The sequence below is a fragment of the Schistocerca cancellata genome, chromosome 12 (assembly GCF_023864275.1).
Source record: "Schistocerca cancellata isolate TAMUIC-IGC-003103 chromosome 12, iqSchCanc2.1, whole genome shotgun sequence".
NCBI lineage: Eukaryota > Metazoa > Arthropoda > Insecta > Orthoptera > Acrididae > Schistocerca > Schistocerca cancellata.
This window is the reverse complement of record NC_064637.1, coordinates 79589873-79615230: the sequence shown is the minus strand read 5'-3', so window position 1 is coordinate 79615230 and position 25358 is coordinate 79589873. Positions and strand designations below refer to the sequence as shown.

The 25358-nt window shown below is 39.6% G+C and overlaps 1 protein-coding gene and 1 non-coding gene across 2 annotated transcripts in view; both read left to right on the top strand.

Moving 5' to 3' along the window:
- Positions 1 to 25358, top strand: part of LOC126109473 (uncharacterized) — a 341108-nt gene that overhangs the window by 209093 nt on the left and 106657 nt on the right. The gene's annotated exons all lie outside the window — the stretch shown is intronic.
- Trnat-ugu (transfer RNA threonine (anticodon UGU)) lies at positions 24758 to 24831 on the top strand. Its single transcript has one exon. It is a non-coding gene; the product is annotated as a tRNA-Thr (tRNA).

Genomic DNA, 25358 nt, shown 5'->3' with positions numbered 1-25358 from the left:
ATATAATAAAAAAAATTTCCAATACTTTATTTATTTTTAATTCCAAAACGTAATGTACTTTGAGGATAGCCCTCGTATTTGGGGAGCAAAATAACTGATTATGTTCGAAGTAAAGAGGATATAAAATGTAGACTGGCAATGGCAAGGAAAGAATTTCCGAAGAAGAGAAATTTGTTAACAGAGAGTATAGATTTAAGTGTCAGGAAGTTGTTTCTGAAAGTATTTGTACGGAGTGTAGCCTTGTATGGAAGTGAAACAAGGACGATACATAGTTTGGACAAGAAGAGAATAGAAGCTTTTGAAATGTGGTGCTACAGAAGAATGCTGAAGATTAGATGGGTAGATCACATAACTAATGAGGAGGTATTGAATAGGATTGGGATGAAGAGAAATTTGTGGCACAACTTGTCTAGAAGAAGGGATCGGTTGGTAGGACATGTTATGAGGTATCAAGGGATCATCAATGTAGTATTGGAGGGCAGCATGGATGGTAAAAATCGTAGAGGGAGACCAAGAGATGAATACACTAAGCAGATTCAGAAGGATGTAGATTGCGGTAGTTACTGGGAGATGAAGAAGCTTGCACAGGATAGAGTAGCATGGAGAGCTGCATCAAACCAGTCTCCAGACTGAAGACCTCAACAACATCCCAATGATCACATTTCTGCTGTATTCATATGCATCTATCTTATGTTTAATACAATATACAACAAATAACTGTTTTTATAACACAAGAAATTATGTGCTGGACAGACCTATTCCTTATGTTGTGGTTTCATTTGTCACATCATATATTTTTGTACAGTTGAGCAGAGCTATTCACTTATACTGTAGTGACATTTGTTAAGCATGTGGTTATTGAACTTCTTATGTGCTTGCCAGACATATTCATTGATGAAATTTCATTTGTCACATGAAATTAAATCCTTGTTTTCTTCTTGCCATCAACAAGCAAGTCTCCAAAGCAGCATAAAATGAAAAGAATTGCAGTAGGCAACTGATCAAGCCCAGATGGGGTCTGCCAGTCATTAATGCCATATGATCATTTCATTGAATCTCTTCCTGCATGTCTTACAATGGTGTGCACCGTACATTAATGTGTGTGAACAGTGTATTTTCAGAAGAAATGAATGTAGCAAACTAAATAAATCATAATTACATTATTACTCTGCAGTGAGCCACAGGAGACCAAGGGATCATTGTACCAAAATACTCATAAAACATCCTTGAACCACCACCTGAATTGTGTCAGTGGAGTTCATTTCACCCTCTATGTAGGAGAAAATGAAAAACCTCCATTAACAATCTCAGAGGAGCCTCATATCTGATAGTACGCTGATAAGATATCATTCCAGTTGCTACTTTGGACTTCTGATCACTGGATGTTTCTGAGCAAAGGTCATAATGTTCAGACTTTGGTGACCAATCTGGACAAAAGCTTTTAAATTTTGAAAAAATATCCTTGTTTGTTTATAGCCCATCACATTTAGCATACTTGGCTATTGCTCCCTCTTTGGTACGTTTCCCTTTCTACTGCTCCAGGTGTAATGAAGTGATCATATGGACATTGATACCTAGGAGTCACTTGCTGGGTAAGTTGCAGGTCTTTTCTGTTGACCCCATGGTGGGTTACTTTCATGCTGGCGATGATGAATCAATGATAAGGACAACATATCACCCACTCCCTGAGCAGAGAGAATGTCTGACATGGCTGGGAAATGAACCCAGGCTCGACTGCATGGCAGTCAGATGTGCTGACCACTCAGTGAAGTGGGTCGATAGATGCTACTCGAGGTTATTTGCCTCCCCTCCCCACATATCTTATAATGTGCCTTTTACATGCTCTTTCGTCAATCCTCAAATGTGATTATTCTCTCCCAACTAATATGCCAATACCGGCAGACAACAATGCCTGTTACCTCAACGCTAACCCATATTTAACCTGTTCTACATGCCTGTCCAGTTCTCAGCAACACATTCTTTGGACAAAATGTGACCTATCTTCATACACATGTTACGTGATGGTATATGTAAGAGAATAATGTGTCTATTGCGTCTTGTACAAGGTGTATCTGGAAAGTTTGGTGAATGGTCTCAGAAAATGAAGGGAACATAAGTTACAAAGTAATCACCATTAGCTACAACACACTTCTGACATTTGTTGTAAAGCTATTGGAAACTGTCTGCAAACAATTCTTGTGGAGTCACTGAACACACAGTTGTTATGTATTGTTGGAATACTGCACTATTATAGATGAGAGGCGGAGCCACCAGTACAATCCACAGATCAAGCAACAGTGTTCATCATCTTCCCTGCCTCCCAAAACAAGTTTGATAAGAAAACTCTGAGATTAGGACATATAAATCACAATTTTTGATGGAAAGGGCTTGATCCATGATGAATTTCTACCTGTGGGATGTTGGGAAGACAATGAACACCACCATATCACTTACTGCTGCATGCTCTCTGGATAGTACTGACAACATCAGTTATCGTCTCCGGCAATGATGCAGACATCCAGCATTGTGTGCCCATGGTGCTTTAAGTGATTCCACAAGAAGTGTTGGCTGACCATTTCCTCCAGCTTGACAACTGAAGTCAGAAGTCTGTTGTAGGTAATGGTGATTATTCTGAAGGCCGGTAAAAGCATTTTGTTTATAACTCTTGTTTCTTTCCGAGACAATTCACCAAATGTTCAGATGCATTTTGTACACTCAAAACATAAAAAAGGCACTGCAAAGGAGGCTCCAGCCCATAATGCTCCAAACATTCACAGTTGGAGAGAAATTCGGTGACCTTGCTGGCCAAGGTAGAGTTTGGAAAGCATGAAAGAAGCACTAGAAATTCTCACCATGCACAGGCAGGCATTATATTGCTGAAATGTAAGCCAAGTTTGGTGGCGCAGTTCCTTTTTACCAGCACCTACCTGTCAACTGGTTGCAGCAGCTCGCCGGCAGGAAATCCGAGCTGAGACCTAATGTACTGCTACTCGCACTAGGCTGCACACAATTTAACTATTTTAAGAATCAGCAAAAGATCTTAATTTTGAATGAAATGTGGAAATACTGGAAAACTTTAGTAAATTCTGAACATTGATAATGTAGACGTTCACTGCCAAGCCCGTGCTAATGTTAACATTGTCATGCACAGATACTTTCATTTACATTAGCAAGTAACATATTTCCTGAAATCTGAAGAGCTACTAAGCACGGATTGTTCTTAATAGTATGGCAAGCATTTCCATTTAAGATTATCAGTGTGCGATGCACTCACGATTTTAGTCACCAATCTGCCACGTGGAATTACTGTGTTTTCTCATACACAAAGTTACTTAGAAAACTGAACTTTCTACAAAACACACCAGAATATATATGCCTACACTTTTGAAATGTGTAGCACAACTAAAACTGTCAAATTATAACTTCCTTTGCAGCTCATACTACATGTGACCATACCATTGAAAGGCAGGGCTCTGAATCCTTACACTGCTGTAAGCATTCTATATATCCAAGAGAAAAGATACATGAAGAATACTATGGTACTTTCTGATTGGTCAGTTTTCTTTAAGGCTACTAGAAAAACATTATTCCCCCACGTTAGTCTGCACTTTTCATCACTAACAAATAACACACTTTCAAACTGTACTTTCCCAAAATAAATATGAAACATTCAGATACTTTGTTAATAATGTAAAGTATAAACTATTTTCATTTGCACTCGAATTGGCTTTCCTTTCACCATAAACTTACTTAATGTATTATGATACTAAACTCTCCACTGTACAGTGTACATCAGTAGAACAATGATCTACATATTTACTATAGACCTCATTCACATTGCTATAAGCTTATACAAAACTGTACCAACATAAACAAACAAAAGAGCCATCAAGAAATAAACAGAATAATTCCCTAAAACATTCTCTTGACCTGTTATTGAAAGTCTGTGTACTACTGGACTCTGGTGGATGAAAATTAGAACTACGTACTCGACTGAACTGTTTGTCACCGTCTGTCACTGTACAGTTGTGAGTCACTCTCCCGATACACCGGGGAATATAAGGTCCCACTCCTCACAAGGATGGCTTGCTATGAAAGGCAACATAATGGTACTTAGAACATTGTTGTATGCTGTAAGAAAGCCACAGATGAAAACCAAAAAGAGGTCCTTCTACAAAATACAAATGGAATCCCAGTCAATCACTCCTGGTTATCAGGCAATAGTCAGATTGGTATCATGTCTTTGCTGGCCATTGGTCTCAGTTCAATCCACTCCCGTCATTGAAATTTCAGTCCAAAGAAGTTCCTGGAGATGACCCGATAATCAAGTGCAATCGTCTGCGGTGCCATTAGTTTTGTAGCAAGATCCCTTCAGTTTTCATCCACAGTGCTATGTCAACAATGTGCTACACCCCGTTTTATTGCCCTTCATTGCAGACGACATTGAGTTAACATTTCAGTCAGATATGCCTACCTGCATATGAGAAGAGCTTCTACTGCTTGTCTTCATGCTTTCCGAGACATGCCATGCCCAATTGAGAATGTAGTGCTACGGGCAGGGCCCTCCAAACACATTGGGATTTCAATGCTCCAGTCCACAATTTAGACAGAATGTGGCATGATATCCCCCTGGAGCACATCCAACAACTGTATCAAACTGAATTACTGCTTGCATATGGGCTACAGGGTGTCAATGCATTAATGACTCCCTCAGTTTGTGATGCTCTTCCTGTTGAATAACTCATGCAAGTGTTCTGAAATTGTTATCATTTGTTTCTCTGCACATGAACATCACATCTACTCGTTTCAACCCTTTGGATAATTCCTGTGTGCTGCAACTTTCTTCTTTCCTTAGAGTGTACTTAAAAAATTGTGTAGCAGCCTTATAAGTTCACCATCTTAAAAGAGCACACAGGCCCCTTTGAAATGCTTTAGATGGGGTGGAACTGATACCTGCCAGTTATCTGAGCCTTCACTGCTGACATAACCCACATCATTGAAGAGGTGTGTATGTGCCAGTCGATTATAAGGAATCAGTGTAGTACAATGGATTGAAGACACCGATTAGAGCTATTGTCTTTGGATGTGCCAACGAATTAAGTTGCCCAATTTGTTGGTGCATCAGTGAAGACTATCCAGCTTGTCTACAAGGAATGTTGTACCACATAATAATAAAAGTGGCCACATTAAGATCTTAACTCGTAGTTAGTCATAGAGATGAACGTTATAAGTTTCCATTGACAGTCAGTCTCAAACACAACAGGGATCACTGCAGACCCATGTCTACTAGTTTTCAGCCAAATACTGTGATGGCAAGTTGCATGCAGTGGGTCCCTTGCAGAAGACTACTGAGGCATAAAAATGTACATGTTGTCAGTGGAGCAAATACCACATAAACTGGACAGTAGGTGACTTGAGATGTGTGGTGGTTTTGCCTCTTTCTGAGAACATATCAAGGGCTCTGACAGCACAATAAGGTTTTTAACCTGTAATGGGCAGAGGATATACAGAGTGTCTCAAAAGTTACAGCATCCAAACTAATTAGACCTAAGGTATTCACACCATGTTTGGCTTATGTGGCATAGTGTCTCAAAGATTTTATGCAGGTTAATCAATTTCAACATTGTGCCCACCACCACTGGTACACACATTTCCAGTCTGTTATCAGGATCTATCCACATTCAGCACATTATGTCTGCATCACCTGTGGCAAGGGCAGAAATGATTTTGTTCATTAAATTTTTGATGTGGTTGACAGCTGCTTGGTAGACTCTGTCCTTGGTATATGCTGATAGAAACAAGCCCATCTTTCTAATGCCTGGTGGCCTAGAACACCAGGGAATAGGACCACCCCTGCCAATTCAGCATACCTCGTAACACCTGGTCCGCAACAGTTTGAGCCCAATGTGGCAGTGCACCATATTACTGGAAAAAGACTGTTTCTGAGGAGTCAGCCAGTCATAGTAACAGCCTGAGCATATCAAAGTAACGGTTTTTTTTTTTTTGAGGAAAAAATGGTCCCAGAATACCATCAACCGCCCAACAACACAACACATTCACTATCATGTACCTCTTCCATCACAGTATGTGGAGTGGTAATATATCATTATCTTCTCACAGGATATGTATATACTGTGAATTGCCAACAAAACTGGCACAATCATGCATATTCAAATACAGGGATATGTAAACATACCGAATATGGCACTGCAGTCGGCAATGCCTATATAAGACAACAAGTGTCTGGCACAGATGTTAGATTGGTTAGTGCTGCTACAATGGCATCTTATCAATATTTACGTGAATTTGAATGTGGTGTTATAGTGGGCGTACGAGCAATGGGACAAAGCATCTCCAAGGTAACAATGAAGTGGTTATTTTCCCGTATGAGCATACAGTGAATATCAGGAATCTGGTAAAACATCAGATCTCCGACATTGTTGCAGCCAAAAAAAGATCCTGCAAAAACAGGATCAACAACTGAAGAGAATCGTTCAAAGTGACAGAAGTGCAACCCTTCTGCAAATCTTTAAATGTTGGGCCATCAACAAGTGTCAGAGTGTGAACCATCATCGATATGAACTTTTGTAGCTGAAGGTCCACTTGTGTACCCTTGATGACTGCAGTACACAAAGCTTAATGATTCACCTGGGGCCATCAACACCGATATTGGACTGTTGATGACTGGAAACACATTGCCTGGACGAGTCTCATTTCAAACTGTGTCGCGCAGATGGACATGTACAGGCATGGAGACATCCTCTTGAATCCATGGACACTGCATGTCAGTAGGGGACAGTTGAAGCTGGTGGAGGCTCTGTAATGGCGTAAGAGGCGTGCAGTTGGAGTGATATGGCTAGGTATGACCCTGAAAGGTGACACATACATAAGCATCCTGTCCATTGGAGATTCCAATGGACTTGGGCAATTCCAGCAGGACAAAGATACACTTGGCATTTCCAGAATTGCTACAAAGTGGCTCCTGGAACACTCTTCTAAATTTAAACACTTCCACTGGCCACCAAACTCCCCAGATTTGAACATTGAGCATATATGGGATGATTTGCAATGTGCTGCTCAGAAAAGATCCTCACATAGCCCTGCATCCAGCATTCACAGTGTCAATTCCTTCCATCACTACTTCAGACAATAGTCAAGCCCATGAGACACAATCGATTACTAAGCCAGTATCCAGCATGCACTGTACAACTGATGCGTGTTATGAATATCTTACATACTTTGCTCAGAGACAATTTTATTGTGTTTGTTTGCATGGGTAAAAACTTTAATCAAAACTGAACATGAATGCCCAAAAATAGAGTGAAGTTCCAATATTTGCAGCTCTTGATATGTACATGAACTTTACTTTTAAAAACATGAGTAGAAGGCTTAGATATATCATGCAAGATTTATTTTCTGGTAGATTTTTTATCATGATATCAATGTAGGTAAGATGTAAAGAGAGATAGAGAGGGGGCAGGTTTTTTTTTTTTTTAATAGTAAGCCTTCATAACTGTGAAGGCAAGATTTGTCATTGAGTAGGTAGACTGGTGCCGTATCTGTGTTGAAAGATATTTCAGTTCCTTCAGGAAAGTCAAATTTCTTGCCAGGTTCTTTTCTATACTGTTTGCCACAATTCTTGCCAAGTAACTCATTCTGCGAAGTTGGATTTGTTCTGTATGTTAATACAGAGTGCATCCCTGTGCTTCTACTAGTCTGTTAATTTCAGAAGTTTGGACGTATCTGACTTTTCATATTCTTGCTTAGTGCTTTCAGTATTGTGGATGATATTATTCTGTATTTTGTTGCTTGTGAAGAAGCTTATTTTTATGTCATACAACTTGAAGAGGTTGGCAATTTGGTATGAAATCTTCCTTAAGAATGGTGAGCTTATTACAAAGATGGTCTTCCTGTTTGTGGGTGGTTGTCCAGAAATTGGTTGGTTTAATTTATGTATTACAGCAGGGTTGTATTCATTACTGATTTTACAATTTTTGTTTCTTTATATCTTTTACTTGTATCCATTGGGTTTTTACACATGTGATTAAACATTCTTCTCAAGAACACTTTTTTATATTGATCTGGATAGCAAGAAGAGTTATGGATGTTAACACTGGTAATTGTTGGCTTCCTGGAAATTTCAGCATTTTTATATAAAGTTTTGTTAATGTCATCAGGTGTTTCATTTCTACAGTGAAGTGCATTGAATTTTTGGTGTCATTTATTAATTTCTTCAGCTAGATTTTCTATTTCCTTTGGTTGTTCTGTTGAAAAGAATGAAATGAGAGTGTTGCAATTTTCTGTATTTACACTGAATAAACAGTCATAAACATCCACAGTGAATAAACTTAATCTAGGTCCCTACAGCTGTTGTGCTATAATCTAGTGTAAATTCCTGCAGATAAGAAAGGGATTTTGAACTTGTGTTCATATAGTTTCCATAAGCTGCACTCATATGCAGTACTTGTAGAAATGCTTCTGGTTGTTATTCATTACAGTGGTTCTACCTGACAGCAGTTTCTAGTGACTTATTAATGCATTATTGTCCCAATAGTAATTTTTGCCATACTTTGTGTGTTTCAGGACCTGCACAACCTGCCAAGCAGAACACTGCCGCCTCCCGACAGTTCTCTCAAAACCCGGTGATGTAAGCACGGGGATTAGAATGCTTTTGAGTCTCGCAGCCAGACCACTAACAAGGTTTTGCCTCCTGCTGAACACCAAACACACAGACAGTCTGGTTTTCTTTTTGTGAAAGTGAAAATTGAACCATTGTGGGTGCTACGATTGTCAGTTTCTATTAACATGACACAGACAGAGTGGCAGGTATTATAAAAAAAGAAAAGGAAAAGAGCTCCCATATCTTGGCTAACTGTTGTTTACTTCTTTGATTTGTTAAGCAATGCACTAATCACAGCAGAATGCCAAAGTTATAAATTGTACGAGGTGAAGTGAGATATTACACTTGAAATCATTACAGCCCACTATAAAGTAGTGATTGCTTCTCCCAAGTGATCAAAATGCAGTCCATAAAGAAACCTTCATTATTCCAATAGGCAGTGGGTCATTGATGTTTAGTATGCTTGAGAGCTGTTCTTTGTTCACACAGTTAGTGATCAACACAGTGTTGCTCATGAAAAATGACATCTTAGGCGTGTATTGACCTAACGAAAACTCCTAGTTAGAGAGCAAAATATGTCTTTAAAGATAATTAATTCCAAATGCAGTCATTTGAACTTTTTACTCACAGAGGCAAGAATTCCTCTAAAGTTTGAGATGGATGTAGACACTCCTGTTAATTTTGTAATCAATGACAACTGGCTTTGGCCAAACTTATTACTACTCACTACCTGTTACATGTTCTGATAATGAATTTACACATTTGTCTATCTGGCATGGCAGTTCACAATATTTTTCCCTTTCTTCTGTGGTGGTGGTGGTGGGGGGGGGGGGAGGGGGGGGCTTGTTCTTTCGTGCCCCTAGTCAAGAAGACCAACTGTCATGGTCTTAAATAGTCCTTGATTGGCATACGTAATCCTTACTTTGTGCTATCAGTGTCACTAGATCTTTCAAAGGAACATAAACAGTTCACTTCATTTTTCTGCCTCTTCTCAGCCTTGAGAACCCAGTTCCATGCACCACTAAGATTATATAGCCACTGGCCTGATTGAAGTGATTCTCACACATTCTAATTTCTTGTGCTTCTTTCGCAACAGAAACCCAGCATGTAGAAGTACAGGGGTCAAGATTTTAATTTCTTAAATTTTGTTCTACCTTTGATGTTCCACACAGCAGTCGAAAAAGGTTTGGCTGGATTGACCAGTGTAGTAACATGGTGTACTACACATCACAGAGACCCTGAGGCAACCTGTCCATAATATTTTGTTTATCATTTTGGGCCCTAGGACAATGCCTATTTTGCTATTTGGAGAACCATGCAGAGGAAGGAGCACCATACGTAGTTTATCCCGATTGTTCAGTATCATTTCTCGATGTACCAGCTTTATATCACTTGTTTTGGAATCCAAGTGGTTCTCATCACAAACAATTGCAGCTCTTTCTATCATTGTATTTAAAACACCTACCTTCTGAACTGGATGGTCCGAAACCCTGCACCCTGAGACAAACACGAGAGTGTGGTGGCTTGTGGTACACACCTTGGCCCATCTGATTTTCATTTTACCAAAACATCTAAGATTGGCAACCTTCCTTCTCTCACAGTTGACATGAAGTTGATCATGGCAAATGTTGAAACCTTGAGGCTTTGCTCAAATCTGAAGATATTGTCATGAGAAACTTTGTTCTCACTCAAAAGATTTCTTCACATCACACTATTTAAAAATATTGTTCAGCATATAAAAAGGAAACTTTGTTGCCATTGTGAAGGAACTATCCTGACACTAGTTCCAGGCTACCTGATGTGTGTCACACAAAAAGAAGTAACTATTAAAGTGTAGCGTACATACTCACCATGTGTCATAACATGAGAGAGAGCAAATTATAATATATATTTCCATAAACCTTCAAGATATTTTCATTCTGTAACAATATGTTGTCTTCTCAAGTAGAAATATTTAATTTCCAGCTAAACACATATTGCTTACATGCCTGTAACAATATTCATACTAAAAAGACTTTAATCTAATTTCTTCCGCACATGTAAAGCCACTGGCTCAATGCTGCAGTGATTATAATTTATATGGCTCAGTAAAGCAGTTGCTGGTTAGTTCCCCATCTAAAAATTATTTACTTCACACAACCTCCCAAATGTGCACACAGTATTCAAAGTTGAAATACATACTGAATTGCATGTTATTTATGTTCACTACCTGGCCTGTCTTTTATGTGAACTGTACATCAAAATAGAAACATTATACATTGGGCCTGCCATAACCTTGTAACACACATTTCTCCAGCCTCCCCCCCTCCCCCCCGAACATGTTGTGCCTCTTTAATTTCACCTCTTATGGAAAATTGCTCCCTGACTTGTGTTTCCCCTTTGAAAACAACCAGTGGACAGTGTAAATACATAAGGCAGCTGGTAGGAGCCACACTTTCCCATGTAATAAATGAGTGTAAGAAACTTGGCTTCTTGTTAGATACATTCTTCTGAAGCAGAAATGAGGTATTGGTTCTTGCTAACTTGTCACTACTCAAACAACATTTTCTTATAGTTGCTTTGGATAACAGCTCACATTTTTATAAGTTGTAATCTTACTTTCTTTCATAAATGTGTATTGAGGATTCCTGGTGTGACTGGGTGAAATAAAATAAAAGTCTCATTTCATTTACTTTTAGTTTTTTCTTTGCTTTCTACTAAACAACATGTTCTAAAAAACTTGTCTATTAAGCACTGCTTCATAAAATTCAGTCAGACATATGCTTCCAACATAAAGGAACTTGCAGACCACACAGAGGATCTGACAATTTAGTTTCATTTTGGAGTAGAACAACTGGTGTTGGCAGTAAAAATTTTTATAATTTTGATGTGGAGCAACCTTACTTACCTTCTATTGTTGTGACAGAAATACTAATAAAGAGTTAACATCTGTTATACTGTACTTGGTCCAAGCAAGTTTATTTCTACAGTGTCTGCTAGGATGCCATTGTTTATCAATGAACAATATAAACCACATAAAAGTAAATGAGAACAACAGGGTTTAGGAGCATACTTGGCACAACCATTGTAGTGGAAGTGCTTCTGCTGTGATTAACATTGTGTGAATGTTTCTAACTGGATGATAATAAGACCATGATCAGTACTGGAACTTGCAAGATATTGGTAATTACTTGTACTTGGCGGTCGTTCCCTGAAAGTACCTTATCTTGCTCCTGCCCTTCTGCAATAATATAAAAACGAAATAGAGTGTCTTCCAGTGTAGAGCCTCTTGTAGAATGTTAACATTTTAAGGTAGTTCCTAGAACATGTTTCAGTATTCAGGTTGCAAAAGAAATTTTAGGAGCATCTGTCAATATTTTCAATTGTATGACTGTGTCGAAATGTACGTACGTGTCATTCAACAGTATTGAGTTTGTAAATATTTCAAGAGAGATGCTCTTTTCAATTTATTAAATGCCACGTCAGTAAAGTGGCAATCTATGGGATCAAATTGAGGCAAATGCTCTGAATACTTAAACGTTACTTCCAATTGGTCAGAGAAATGCCGTTCTGCATGGTACAGTTTTAATGTTGAAACTGATAAGGCCTACAGATGCACTATTGGTTATTTATACTAAACACAAGCCTTAGAACAAAATAAATAGCACTGAATGTAAACAAAATTTGAAAGAGGTTTTGTTTTAATGGCTAAGTGCTGGCACAGAATACATTGACTTGTTTACTAACAGAGTTTGTAACCTTCGAGTTTTGTATTGTCATCACAGATGATAAGAGCTAATAAAGTTATTGCCAATAACAATGAACATGAAGGAGTTAAAAGTCTGTCTTGTATCAATTGGCCAAAATTGAAAACTATAATTGGTTAATGTGAGAACAAGGGGACATAATTTGCTGTATCCACTGTGACAACATAATCTGGATCTTAGTGAAACAAACTCAAATGTATACAAATAATATTTAGTTATATTTATTAGCTATTCTAGTTCCCCTCAACAATGTAAAATTGCCTTTGGCTATGAGTTTTAGCATTATTGCAGCAAGAGAGAATGAATGTAAGGTATTTCAGTGTGTACAAATATGTTGATGAATTTTCATTTTCAACAAGCAGGACTTTCTGGTTGTAGTGTTGCTTGCTGTAGGCATACAATTTTAAATGTATTGGACCTAATTATTGTTTCTATTGTAAACATGACTAGTGTTAGTGTTCATATAAAAACAGTAGCACATATTATGTAGCTCTACTTGCTGAAGAATTACTCAGGTCAGAATATTACAACCTATTTGTAGCCCACCTTATTGGTGAAATTACTGTAGATGTGATGTTTCATTTAAGTTGTCATTTGGAACAGAAGCGCACAATAAAGTTTTTTGAGACCAGCAGAACTGCTTTTCACCCATGTATGTATGTAGGTAGGTAGTTCTAACAATTTTTCGTCCAGTGAGTCTTCCACCTAGCCTATGGTTTCAACACTATGTAGCAGTGACAGACTGCAGGTAGATAATAGACGACCGCCAAGTGACCATCAGAATACATCGATGTTTCTTAACCTATCTGTTTCTGTAAGTTGATCATAAAATTAACCTTTAAGTAATATTACGCATGTTGAGTAATAAAAATAATCAAGTATATAGCTGCACATTAAATAGTGTTCCATGGAACTGAAGTGCCAAATAATTAAAGAAGTAAAACAAAGACCACTGAATAAGACAGGACACAATGTTTCTTGTAACAGGTGTAGTGCATTGTTACTAAAGACATTTTCAGAGAAAATATATATAATGTATGGTCACAAATTATAATGCAGTGTTTGTTAATGTTGTAACGTGCCTACGAAACATTTATGGTTGAAATTTACTGTTTTTTTCTGTAAAAGATAGATGAATTAAAAAAAATGCTAATGTTCTTCTTAATTTTGTGGGTTCCTTTGTTCCCATTACCTATAAGAGAAATATTAACAGTGAGGCTGTTTTGTTTTTCTGTACAGCATGGAGTAATTACTTTGTAGCTTACCCCAGAAGTCTCATCACTAAATAATATCAGTTACATGAATATTATAATTGCACGGTTAAAAATGCTGTACTGCATGAAAGACATGGTAATTCTACAGAGTTGCAGTTCTACTACCTTTGAGCTGTGTACATTTTTAAGTTACAGGCGAGTATCGGCTTTATACTGTAAATGTCTTGGTAAGCTTTCCAGTGGAACAACCAGAAATCTGTGTGCAAATTAACACCATGTAAGCAGTGTAGGTAATGGTGACAGCTCTTTTCATATACAGGGTGTATTAAAAACAAAACAAAAAAACTACATACACACAATGTTTGAGTGTTTGGGAGAGAAAAATAATGTTTTTTATGTGATTTCCTCTAAATTTCTTTTTTATAGTGGGAGACGATGTTGGTGTATGAAGCACTGCAGAAGAACCTGTTACCAGTTCAGTTGAATGCACAGTCATTATTCACACTTGGTTGTTTTGAGCAAGCATATTCCAGTTGTGCCATAATGTAGACAGTCGATACTTTCAGAAATGCCCATGTACCAATAGTCACACCATCTCTTGAGCATTACTAACATCAAAACTTTAACAGATCGATATCAGGAACATGGTGCACACCAGTCACATGCAATGAAGTGTATCTCTATCTCCTCTGACCCCACAAATTCTTAGTAAATGTAGTTTTTTTTACGCAATGTATACAATTTTTTTAGGAGCAGCTTCATTTCTAATGAACCAGCTTTAAGCCCAAGCAGGCCTGAGAGTAACAACCTCAGGATAAAAGCAAGTAGCTGTACAGGACAGAAGAGTTGGAGCTTGACTAAGGTAAGTCAGAAAGTACCTTTGTCCTTGAATCACATTACCTGTCATGACTAGAGAGAGATAAACAAACCAAAGATAGTTCAACTGTTAAATAACCCCCCTTGCTACCCACACAAACTGTTTAAACATAGTTTCCATCATAAGCAAAAATTTACATTAAAAGGTGATGGGCACTTCCATTGAAGTTCAAAGTATGAGGTGCATCCTGAAAGTAAGTACCAAATTATTCTACTGCCACTGCAGCACTTGTGTTGTAGGTTTACACATTTCTCTGGTTCGTTATCTTTCCACACTTGACACTGGAGCTAAATTTTGTTGTATTTCTATTTGTTAGTGATCATTCAAAATGTTTAAGACAACCTCTGAGCACAGTGACTGTCAAGTGCACTCTGTTATGTTGTGTTTCAACACACAGAACATTAAGCCAGCTGAAATTCATCAACTTGTAGATACTTAAGGTGAGAAAGTGCATGAGACTGTTTGCTCAACTTTCATGGTGAACCATGTATTGGGCAGCCTTCTGTTGTCACTGAGGGTATGGGTGAGAAAATGAATTAGAAAATTCATGAAAACAGATGGTTCACAATAAGAATGTATTTCAGAAACTGTTTTGCATGACGCAGTCATAAATTGCTTAAATTTTTGTGAATTGTGTTCCAAAAATGCCTACAAAATTATGTACCTTGGCAGGGTTTTGACATTTCAGCAATGAATACAGTGATGAGGAAGATCGTGACTGGTGATGAAACTTGGGTTTTCCATGACACTCCAAAATAAAAACAACACTCTATGGAGTGAAGGAACTCACAATCCGACAATACTCCTCCTCCCCCCGCCCCCCCCCAAACCCCCCAAAAAAAAGAGAAAGGAAAAAAAAATCAGAATGAAGTTGTCAGTGCAAAAAATCAGGAGAAATGGATTCTACGACCAACAAGGCATTCTGCTTGTTGAATTCCTTCTCAGAGGTGAAACCATGAAAGCGGTATAATACTGTAAAACACCGAGGGAACTCCATCACACTATTCAAAACAAAAGATGCGAAATTCTCATTTGGTGGCACTGAAAACCTTACTAAACAGTTCACTTGGGAACAGTTCGACCACCTGATCTCACATCTTCTGACTACCACTTTTACTTCATCATCAAGAAGGATGAAGGTACTTCAACACCAATGATGATGTAAGAAAGTGTGATCAGTATTGGACGTCTTCACTGGTGGTATCTTTCTATGAAGAGGGCATAGAAAAGGTGGCCTACTGCTATGACAAATGTCTTAACAATGGTGGCTGTTATGTAGGAAAAGAGTATTTCTTCAAAAAAACAAATTTTGGTCTGAAGAAATGTTTTCATTAGTCCTTTTCCCCACAATGGTACTTTCTTTTCTGGCATGCCTTGTATATTTTAATGTCTTTTGGCTTACCAATGTGGGTATAAAAGTTGACAGAGAACATCCCACATCCTCTTCTTTACTGCAGTCACATAATGGGGATACACAAAGCCAATATGAATCACCTGTTTTCTATCAGCAGCCATGTTTGACCATGAGTTGTGTTAAGAATGTTGTTGAATCATCTGGATCATACACAGGGTTATTCAGCTGCCCCTACCATAAAGTTTTATGGAAGCTGCAACATCTTCAAGAGCCACACCCATGATTTTAATCTTCTCTCCTCCCTACATGCACACTGTTAGTCCTACAAAAACAATGAACAGGACCTTTTTGTATGAAAATTAACTACATTAAATTTTGTACTGGAATAAGTTTTTGTTGGTAACCACAGTTATTGTGTTATTCAAGAAAAATGCATTTGGGCCTCTAGCAAAAATGTAGCCCCCCCCCCCCCCACACCAAAAAAATGGCTTCATTAAATTTCCCACAAAAAAGTTCCTGTTCATTTTATGATGAATCTACATTGGAGATTTAGTAATGCAAAACATTTCGATCTGAGAATACTTTACGTGATAGAACGGCATTGACCTTGCATGTCATTAGGGTAAAGTTAATTTGCCGCCATTAACATAATATTTATCCGCCATTAACGTAAAATTGATTTTTCAGCACACTGTAATAAAAGACTCACTTCAGATGAATGGACAATCAAAGAGAACTCAAACAGTTATTTTAATAGTATTTGTAGCTCCAATGCAGCATTTACCGTGGACAGTCCCTGAGCCTAGACTGTCAGTTTTTTGTAGGGTGTACTACTTTAAAAAAGCACTCCGTCTTCAGGCCACACGTGGCCAATCAGGACAATTCGACCGCCATGTCATCCTCAGCTGAGGGTGAGGAGGAGCTGGCTCTCCCACTCGTTGTGATAGTTTTCTTTGACCAGAGCCGCTACTGTTCGGTCGAGTAGTTCCTCAATTGGCATCACAAGGCTGAGTGCACCCCGAAAAATGGCAACAGCGCATGGCAGCCCAGATGGCCACCCATCCAAGTGCCGGCCACGCCGACAGTGCTAAACTTAAGTTATCTGACTGGAACCGGTGTATCCACTGCGGCAAGGCCGTTGCCCCTACTACTTTTACATGATATTTTTGATCGTAGATTAGCTCCAATGGCTCGAAAGAATGGTCGTTTACCATGTTATGCACATTTATATTTTCACTACAACGACACAGCTGGTCCAATTTCGACTACAGGTGATGGTAGCCATAATGACGGTGCCAAGCGTCAATTGTACATTAGTTGCACTCAAGTGTGTAGGCATCACAGCATTCATGACATTTAAATTTGTACTTCTTTGCTACTATATTCGCAATAAATTTCGCAGACAGTATCTGCATATGACGCTGAATGTACCTACAAAACTATATCATTGTACGACACATGTTCCAGGAGATACGTCATAAAAACTCAGGAATAGGTCAGACGCTGCATAGTACGGACGTGGACGCACGGCTGTAAATAAATGTCTGGGCAACGCCAAGTTTTTCCGCTAGTCATCTATACAGATAAAAAATCACCAATATTGTCCACCAGCGTATTTTTTAAAAACCTTTATTTTGTCATCCATTTTTTCCTGTAAAAATCCTAAATACCGTGCACCAATGTGTTTTTAAAAATCGTCTCTTATTGTCATCTCTTTTTATATATTTATGTATGTATTTATGATTGAATTTGTGTAACCTGTGGCTGCAAGTCCCCTCCCTTTATGGGGGAATCGAAATAATGAACAACGGAAAAAAAGTGTGGGTCAATTTCTTCCTCATTTTTCGGAACTTCTGATAATAGTAAATGGTTGGCTTTTTGAGGGCGTGGTAGGTAGATACAAGAGATTAGTGTAGCGTTAGAATTTGGGTCAGATACAGCGCCAGGAGGTTCTGTTTCTATCTGCCTAGCTTCAGAGTACTTCACCATCTGCTAAGTGATGCGTTTCAATGTAAATGGTTTGTTCTGTGCTAGGTCTACTCTTTACTGCACAATGCTGTTCCTTCGATGCTATTAAAACCAGGATGTTAACAAAATATATGCTCAGTGGCAGACGGGAGTCCGCAGAAGTATTTCCAGAGGAGGGGTAGGGGGAGGCGCGTCGAGGTTGGAGTGCATGATTCTGAAACTGGCACTTTGTGTACAAATCAGCTGGTCAGTTACGAGGTGCATCAAGCTACAAGACCCTAACTCTATAAGCGCTACAACTGGTCAAAGCTAAGGTTTAGCAGTATTGTGAAGAATTCTTATCAGGAAGAGTATGAGTATACTGTGACGAATAAAAACTCTTCACTCCAAATTCCAGGGAGGGTTGGGGGCGATGGATGAAAGTGCCCCTTTGCCTCTCCTCCCCTCCCCACCTCCTGCCCTCCCCCTCCCCCACCCCCTACTGGACCCTGTGGCTGGCCCGTTCATTTTGAGAACCTTAGAGCTGCAGTAACCGTTCTGAGAAACTGTTCTAGATGTCCTTGCGCGTCGCTCTTACAACTCCAAACACCAGTGGGAATGGCGGTTATCGCTGAAACAACTGGTTTTCGGCTCTTATCAGTTTCTTCAGCTTCACTTTAACCTAATTGTTAAAGCCTGTCACAAAACCAATTCTTGTAAAAACCTATTTTCAGTCTTTAATTTACATTATTTCCTTTAAGTAAACGTAGAAAACGAACAAAGATTAAAAAATTTTGACTTTCTCAGTTTCTTCATTAATGGAATCAAAACGTTAAATTAAATACTTTATGGACATGGTGTCTGTTCTTTCGAACATGTCCGAAAGAACAGACACCATTGATGGCCTGCAGCCGTCTAGAACGAAATTAGAATTATATTAACACCGTCAGCTGCTCACGGGCGTCGATATATATCAACGAGGACATGTGAAAATGTGTGCCCCGTCGGGGACTCGAAACTGGAATCTCCTGCTTACATGGCAGACGCTCTGTCCATATGAACCACCGAGGGCACAGACGATAGTGTGACTGCAGGGACTATCTGGCTCACGCCTCCCGCGAGAATGACATTCTCCCCTTGTATGTCCAAACACTACATTCGTAGTGTCCCACCCCAACACACTAATTACTTGTGGAAGACATTCTTACCAAGTACCGTAAGAGTTCGGGGAATATGTGTGCATCTGCACAGAAGAAGAAGGTCATGACCGGTATTGCCAGAACTATATACTTATATGGATCGGTGTCTGTTCTTTCCGACATGTCTTCCACGAGTAATGAGTATGTTGGAGTGGGACACTACGAATGTAGTGTGTGGACATACAAGGTGAGAATGTGAGTCTCGCGGGAGGCGTGCGCGAGATGGTCCCTGCAGACGAAGTATCCGCTGTGTCCTCGGTGGCTCAGATGGATAGAGCGTCTGTCATTTTAGCAGGAGATCCCGGGTTCGAGTCCCGGTTGGAGCACACATTTTCACCTGTACACGTTGATATTTATCAACATTCGTGAGCAACTGGCGGTATTAATATAATTCTAATTTCTTTAAATTAAATAGTCAAATAAAACTTTGTCCGCTGTTCGCTGCTTCTCTCGAAATATGGCGAGTGCTTCTATACTACAGAAAACTACCAGTATTCTCCTATTGATTTTAGTTTTTAGTAGGTCTGCTCAAAAATTATATTGTAATCGGTTATCACAGCACTATGTGGGCATTACCCGTAGTCCAGCGATAAACGGTGAAAGCTGCGGCTGGAGGACTCTCTTTTTCGTTTTAATTTCTCTGTTTTCAAGGGCTACAAGCAGATAACGGCATACTACGTAGACACAGGCAGCAGATCAGGCACTTTCTATTTTTATCCCGAACTATGAATGATTTGTTAAATTTTAACTTTTTTCCTTGTATGATGTCGCAAGTCGACCAAATCGACCATTGTGCTTCACTCATACCGCATATCGTAAAATACACCCAGACTTCCAGATGGTGCCATTCTGTATTACAATTGACGTTCGACAACAGTGAGAAACTGTGTCAAGTCTCGCGCACTGCTTGTATAACAGGCACAATATTGTCTCAGCAATGCTGGACCAATCCATTTGTTGCTCGTTTCTGTCAGCAGTGTTATTAAAGTGGCATAGATCACTTTTCCCATTTTTCTGTAATAACGCAGTATTTCAAAGCTATGGAAATCTTAGGAATAAAAATTACTCGTTTTAAAAAAAAAGGTTTATTTGAAAACTAAAAATTTTACGACTGCTGTGGCTAATTGATATATCTGTTTTTTACGTGGTTATCAGGAAAAAATAAAAAGATACTTGTTATAACCGAGAGCAAACAGATACCGAAAGACACCGGTTATTCAGAACTAAAATACCGATATCGTTTTAACTGATCGGTTTTTCTATCTCTAAACTGCAGTGTCGCCATAGAAATGCGTGTCGTTACATCATTGTCGATAGCAACTTCGAGACATGTGAGTGTTTATGCGCAATATCTGCAAATGGAAACACGAAGAGGTAATAAGCACCTGAGCGATAGAATTTATTTCACGGTCAGAAAAGTCGAGTGACAGACAATACTTAATCACTCTAATAGAAATTATATGGAAATCTGTGTAAAGGAAAATTTCCAGTACTTTCGTGAATTCCAAAACTGAAGCAAATTCCGGGACATCAAGGTAACATAGTCTTATACGGATAGTATTCCACGACTAACGTAATTGACCCACATATTGTACTAGTATACGGATAATATTACACAACTAACGTAATTCACCTGAAACTAGGTACCAAGATGTAGTCGTAAACGGTTAGTATTACACGACTTACGTAATTCAGCTGAAGTTAATTACAAGCATGTTACTGCAGTATTCACTACTGTACATTTCCCCTTTCACCTGAAATTATTTACAAACATGCAGTCGTAAGTAGATGTGTTCACGACTAACGTAATTCACCTCAAATAATTTACAAACATGTTACTATAACATTCGCTACTACTCATTACGCTAATTCACCTTCAGCCACTAAGTGCAAGCGCAGATCACAGTTATGATACGTGCACCATCCAAAAATTTATCAAGGTAGTAACTCAACACAAATTACAAACGTCATTGTGTGCAAAATAAATAGCATACCTCATCAGAAGAACATGACGGGTTTGAATCATTCCCACCGCAAACGATTAAAAATTCAGGCTCGCACACAAGACCACTTGAAAACTAACCAGAAACTCAGCTTAGTTGTAGCTTCGGTGGCTATCGCCTTTTCTACATTTTCCCCCTAAACTAGATAATTATGAAACGTAAGCAACTACTCTAAAATATCTGCGGCAACGGCCTTGCCGCGGTGGTTACACCGGTTCCCGTGAGATCACCTAAGTTAAGCGGGCGTGGTCGGCACTTGGAAGGGTGACCATCCAGGTCGCCATGCGCTGTTGTCAGTTTTCGGGGTGCTCTCAGCCTCGTGATGCCAATTGAGGAGCTACTCGACAGAATAGTAGCGGCTTCGGTCAAAAATACCATCATTACGACCGGGAGAGCAGTGTGCTGACCCCACGCCCCTCCTGTTCGCATCCTCCACGGATGATGACACGGCGGTCGGATAGTCCCGTCCCAGTAGGCCACTCGTGGCCTGAAGACGGAGTGCTTACAAAGCAACTACTCTCTAGTGCATGGCCATACTACTGAGACCTTGATGATTGGTATCAACAGCAGTTGGCAGTACACAAGGTTGGCTTACGCCTACTGGCGAATTTTGTGATCTGTCGTAAGCCTGCGTAAACACGTAGGGCCTTCCGTCTTAAGTGCAAGGATATCCATTTTGTTTTCTGCCGCGCGACTTAAGTGGAATATTTCGTTATTTCTGAAATTTTATAGAAATATATATCGTTGTATGTCCTCTCCATCGGTACTGAATTTACTGTAAAATTATTTGCTCACTTTTCGAAACTTCCGTTCATGGTAAATCGATACTATTTGAAGCCGTGGTAGACACGAGTCTAGTGTGCTTCACCTTCAGCACCTTCTGCTTCAGTCTCGGTTCCTATGTCGCTGATTTCACAACGAACAGTTCGTTGTCTACTGAGTATACTGTCTATTGCACGACACTATCCCTCCCACGCTGCTAAATTTAGGTCGTCGGCAAAATATGAGTGCAGTGGCACAACGGCGTCCGCTGAAATTTCCCCAGGAGGTGGTGGGGGCATTGGTAGGGGTGGGGGTGTGTGTGGAGGTCTATTACTATGAAATTCACCCAGTCCAGACCGCCAAGGAAAAGAAACCTTGAGATTTGGAAAGGGTGTTGATCTTATACAGCTTATACTGCATATTTCGAAATTCCATCTCTAAGGGGGAGAAACAGGAAATGAAAGGATTTGTGAAACATGTAGCTATTAAGGTAATTTTGAAGCTAGACATACGAAAATTTGTATCTGGTTTCTAGGTCAGAGATAAAGAAATATGTGTTCCAGTATTATTGGAAATTTAACCTCTATGAGGTGAAATAGTGGGTGAACGTTTTATTTTGAGATCAATAAATATGGAAGAACTATGAAAGTATTTTTAAGGCTACACCTACGAAAACTGGTATTTGACTTCAAGGTTACTAATAAGAATATACGTGTTTCATTGTTTTTGGAAGTTCAACCCTTAAGGGGATGAAATAGAGTGAGCTGGTGCGTTTCTGGCGCCAGTTTCCATCGATCGTCATTTTGATCTTCGAGTCGCGGTGCAAAGGACACTGACACCTAACCGACTGTAGTAGTTCTCTGCGCGGCCCCACACCGCGCTTACACTGGACACAGTTACCAACAAATCGCCTGACATAGCGATATAGGTTGGGCCAAAACATGTGTTCCCGAACTCGGTTCAAGGTCTTGTGGAATCCCAAATGACCCCCGACCGCCGAATCATGAGTACCATGTTAACTCGTTCCTGTGGAATACAGACCTTCACTTCACCACGGTTGTCTCCCCCTTTACACAAGAGGCCCCGACAAAGGTAATAGCCAGTAACGACATCGCCATCCGCCAACTGCTGCCGAATCGGTCCCCACCTAGGATCCTCAGCCTGTTTGCTAGCTAAGTCGCAGAAGAAACCGGGTGTCTCGGAGAGAAGGAAATTCACCCCAAGATCCGGCTCCACGTGGCCCTTGCCTTCCCCAGACTCTGCCGCGAACATACGGCTGAGAGCGTCGGCCACTGATATGTCGAACCCGGAGATAAATCTTCTCATCTTAACTTCGGCATGATTTTTAGCGAACTTATTAATCAAAGTTTAAGGGCTGTCACTGGCCCAGTAACTCACGGAGGCTCATTTGTTCAGTTCAGTTGTATTGCTCACCTGTTCTCCAGATAAGGTTGTGTAGTTTATGTCTCAGAATATTGTCTGCCGTTGATGTGTGTTGTGTTAGAGATAACTGGCAGCGGTCAACGCTAGCATGCTAGGAGCAGAGCACCACGGGGGCAGAGAGATATTTAAGGCCATGTCCTCTCCTTTACATCTCGGGTTGTGTTGTCACTTTTGCGTGATTCCATCTTTCCGGTGGAGGATTATAGCATCCGAAATTCAGTTGCATTCCAAAGTTGAGTATATTTCTATGTCATTCCCTGCCTCGTGGATCTCTCGTATTGATTTGAATCTTTGGTCCGCTCGCGTCTATCGCTAATTCACACGAAATATTGAAGCAACCTCATTTTAGGGGTATTGTCATATGGTCATGTTCTAGTTGTAATCATTCTAATAATATTGTTGATTAATCAACTGAGTAAGCAAATTTGAAGATCGGTTTGGTCAAAATTAAAGCACCTCCTTAATTGTTTTAGTCATTTGTATATAGTTTTGTTTAGGAAAGTTGGCTAGCCAGACGTTAAAAAATCTGTGTTCTTAGGCTTAGTCTGTTTCTCGGCTGATTGGAAGTAATGAGAGTTCTGCTGCGAATTCTATGGGCATTTGCACTATTTAAGTAAAGCTTTACCTAAGTATATTTACCCAGTCATATTCAAATTTCAAGTTTTACGGGTCTTGTTCCGCTTAAAGAAATTTATTTATTATTTGTCCAACTGATCTGGCCTTGTAAGGTAGTCTCCTGTATTATTGTGATTGTGATTTTATAATGCTTTTGATTGTAATAAAATGTGTGACAATTACAACGGATTACTATTGTGATTTTGGTGTGTCACTACCATAACCCATTTCATAGAGGATGAAATGTTTCATGTAGTAATCAATTATGAAAGCATTTTTAAAGCTAAATATATGAAACCTGAATTTGGCTTTTCGGTTGAAGTAAAAAAAATACATGTCTCACTGTTTTTGATACATTCAACCAGTAAGGGGGTGGAATATAGGATGAAAAGTTTTATGAAAGTAGTTCAGTGTGAAAGAATTTTTAAAGCTAAATCTTTGAAAATTGTGTTATTGAAAAATACGTGTTTCACTGTTTTTGGAACTACAACCCCCAAGGAGGTGCAATGGGGGCACACGTATTCACTGACTCATCGCCTTGCAGCCCAACCTGCAATGTATACGAACTTGAAATTTGATGAAGGTGTAAATCTTACGCTGTAAGCATCATTTAAGAATAGATTGTTCGAGAGTGCTCAGAGCCATTTGAACCAACACCTGTCGGCAGCCGAGGGTTTCAATTAACTATCATTTATTCTAGAGAAGCTGCACGGTCGTCAGTGGCGCCTGTTCTTTCGAGAACAGTTACTATCTTCATATATATAGTTAAAGGCTACCCAGCCACTGACCGTCTGTGCGAATGGGCACAGGTTGCCCGAACTCATACGGGAATCGCCACCTCAGTGTGCGCTAGAAATGAGTGGATGGGCAAATACCTATTAGGTACATTACGTATGTAGATTGTGGACAGTTGGAAATGTGGGTCTCACGGGAAGCGCGCAAGGGATAAGTCCCTGCAGTCGTGCTATTCATTTGTGTCCTCGGTGGCTTAGATGGATAGAGCGTCTGCCGTGTGAGCAGGAGATCCCGGGTTCGAGTCCCGGTCGGGGCACACATTTTCAGCTGTCCCCATCCAGGTATATCAACAACACCTGTCGGCAGCTGAGAGTTTCAATTAATTACCAATTGTGAAGGTGATTCGATGAACCCTTTGCCAGGCACTTAAATGTGATTTCCAGGGTATACATATCGATGTAGATGAAAACTCGTCCCGTGGCGCACGTGCACAAAATAATTCATACTGCAGAATGCATGCAAACATACTCGCCGAAAATACTGACGAATGACGAGTGCAGGCTGCCGAGTGCTGCATATCCAGATTATTAGACAGATCGGCTTTTCCTGCCAAGAAGAACAGGGAATTGCTATCTAGGAACAATTCGAGCTAGAAGAAGGGTTGGTAAGTACTCCCTGAATTGCAGACTAAACGTAAATAACGAAAATACATTTTAGGTGAAAAAATTGGTCAAAACATAACCCTTGGTCCTCCATATTGGATTAGCCGTTTTGAATATTGAAAATCTAACTTCAGATTCGTGTTGATCGACGTTCAGAATACACTCCTGGAAATTGAAATAA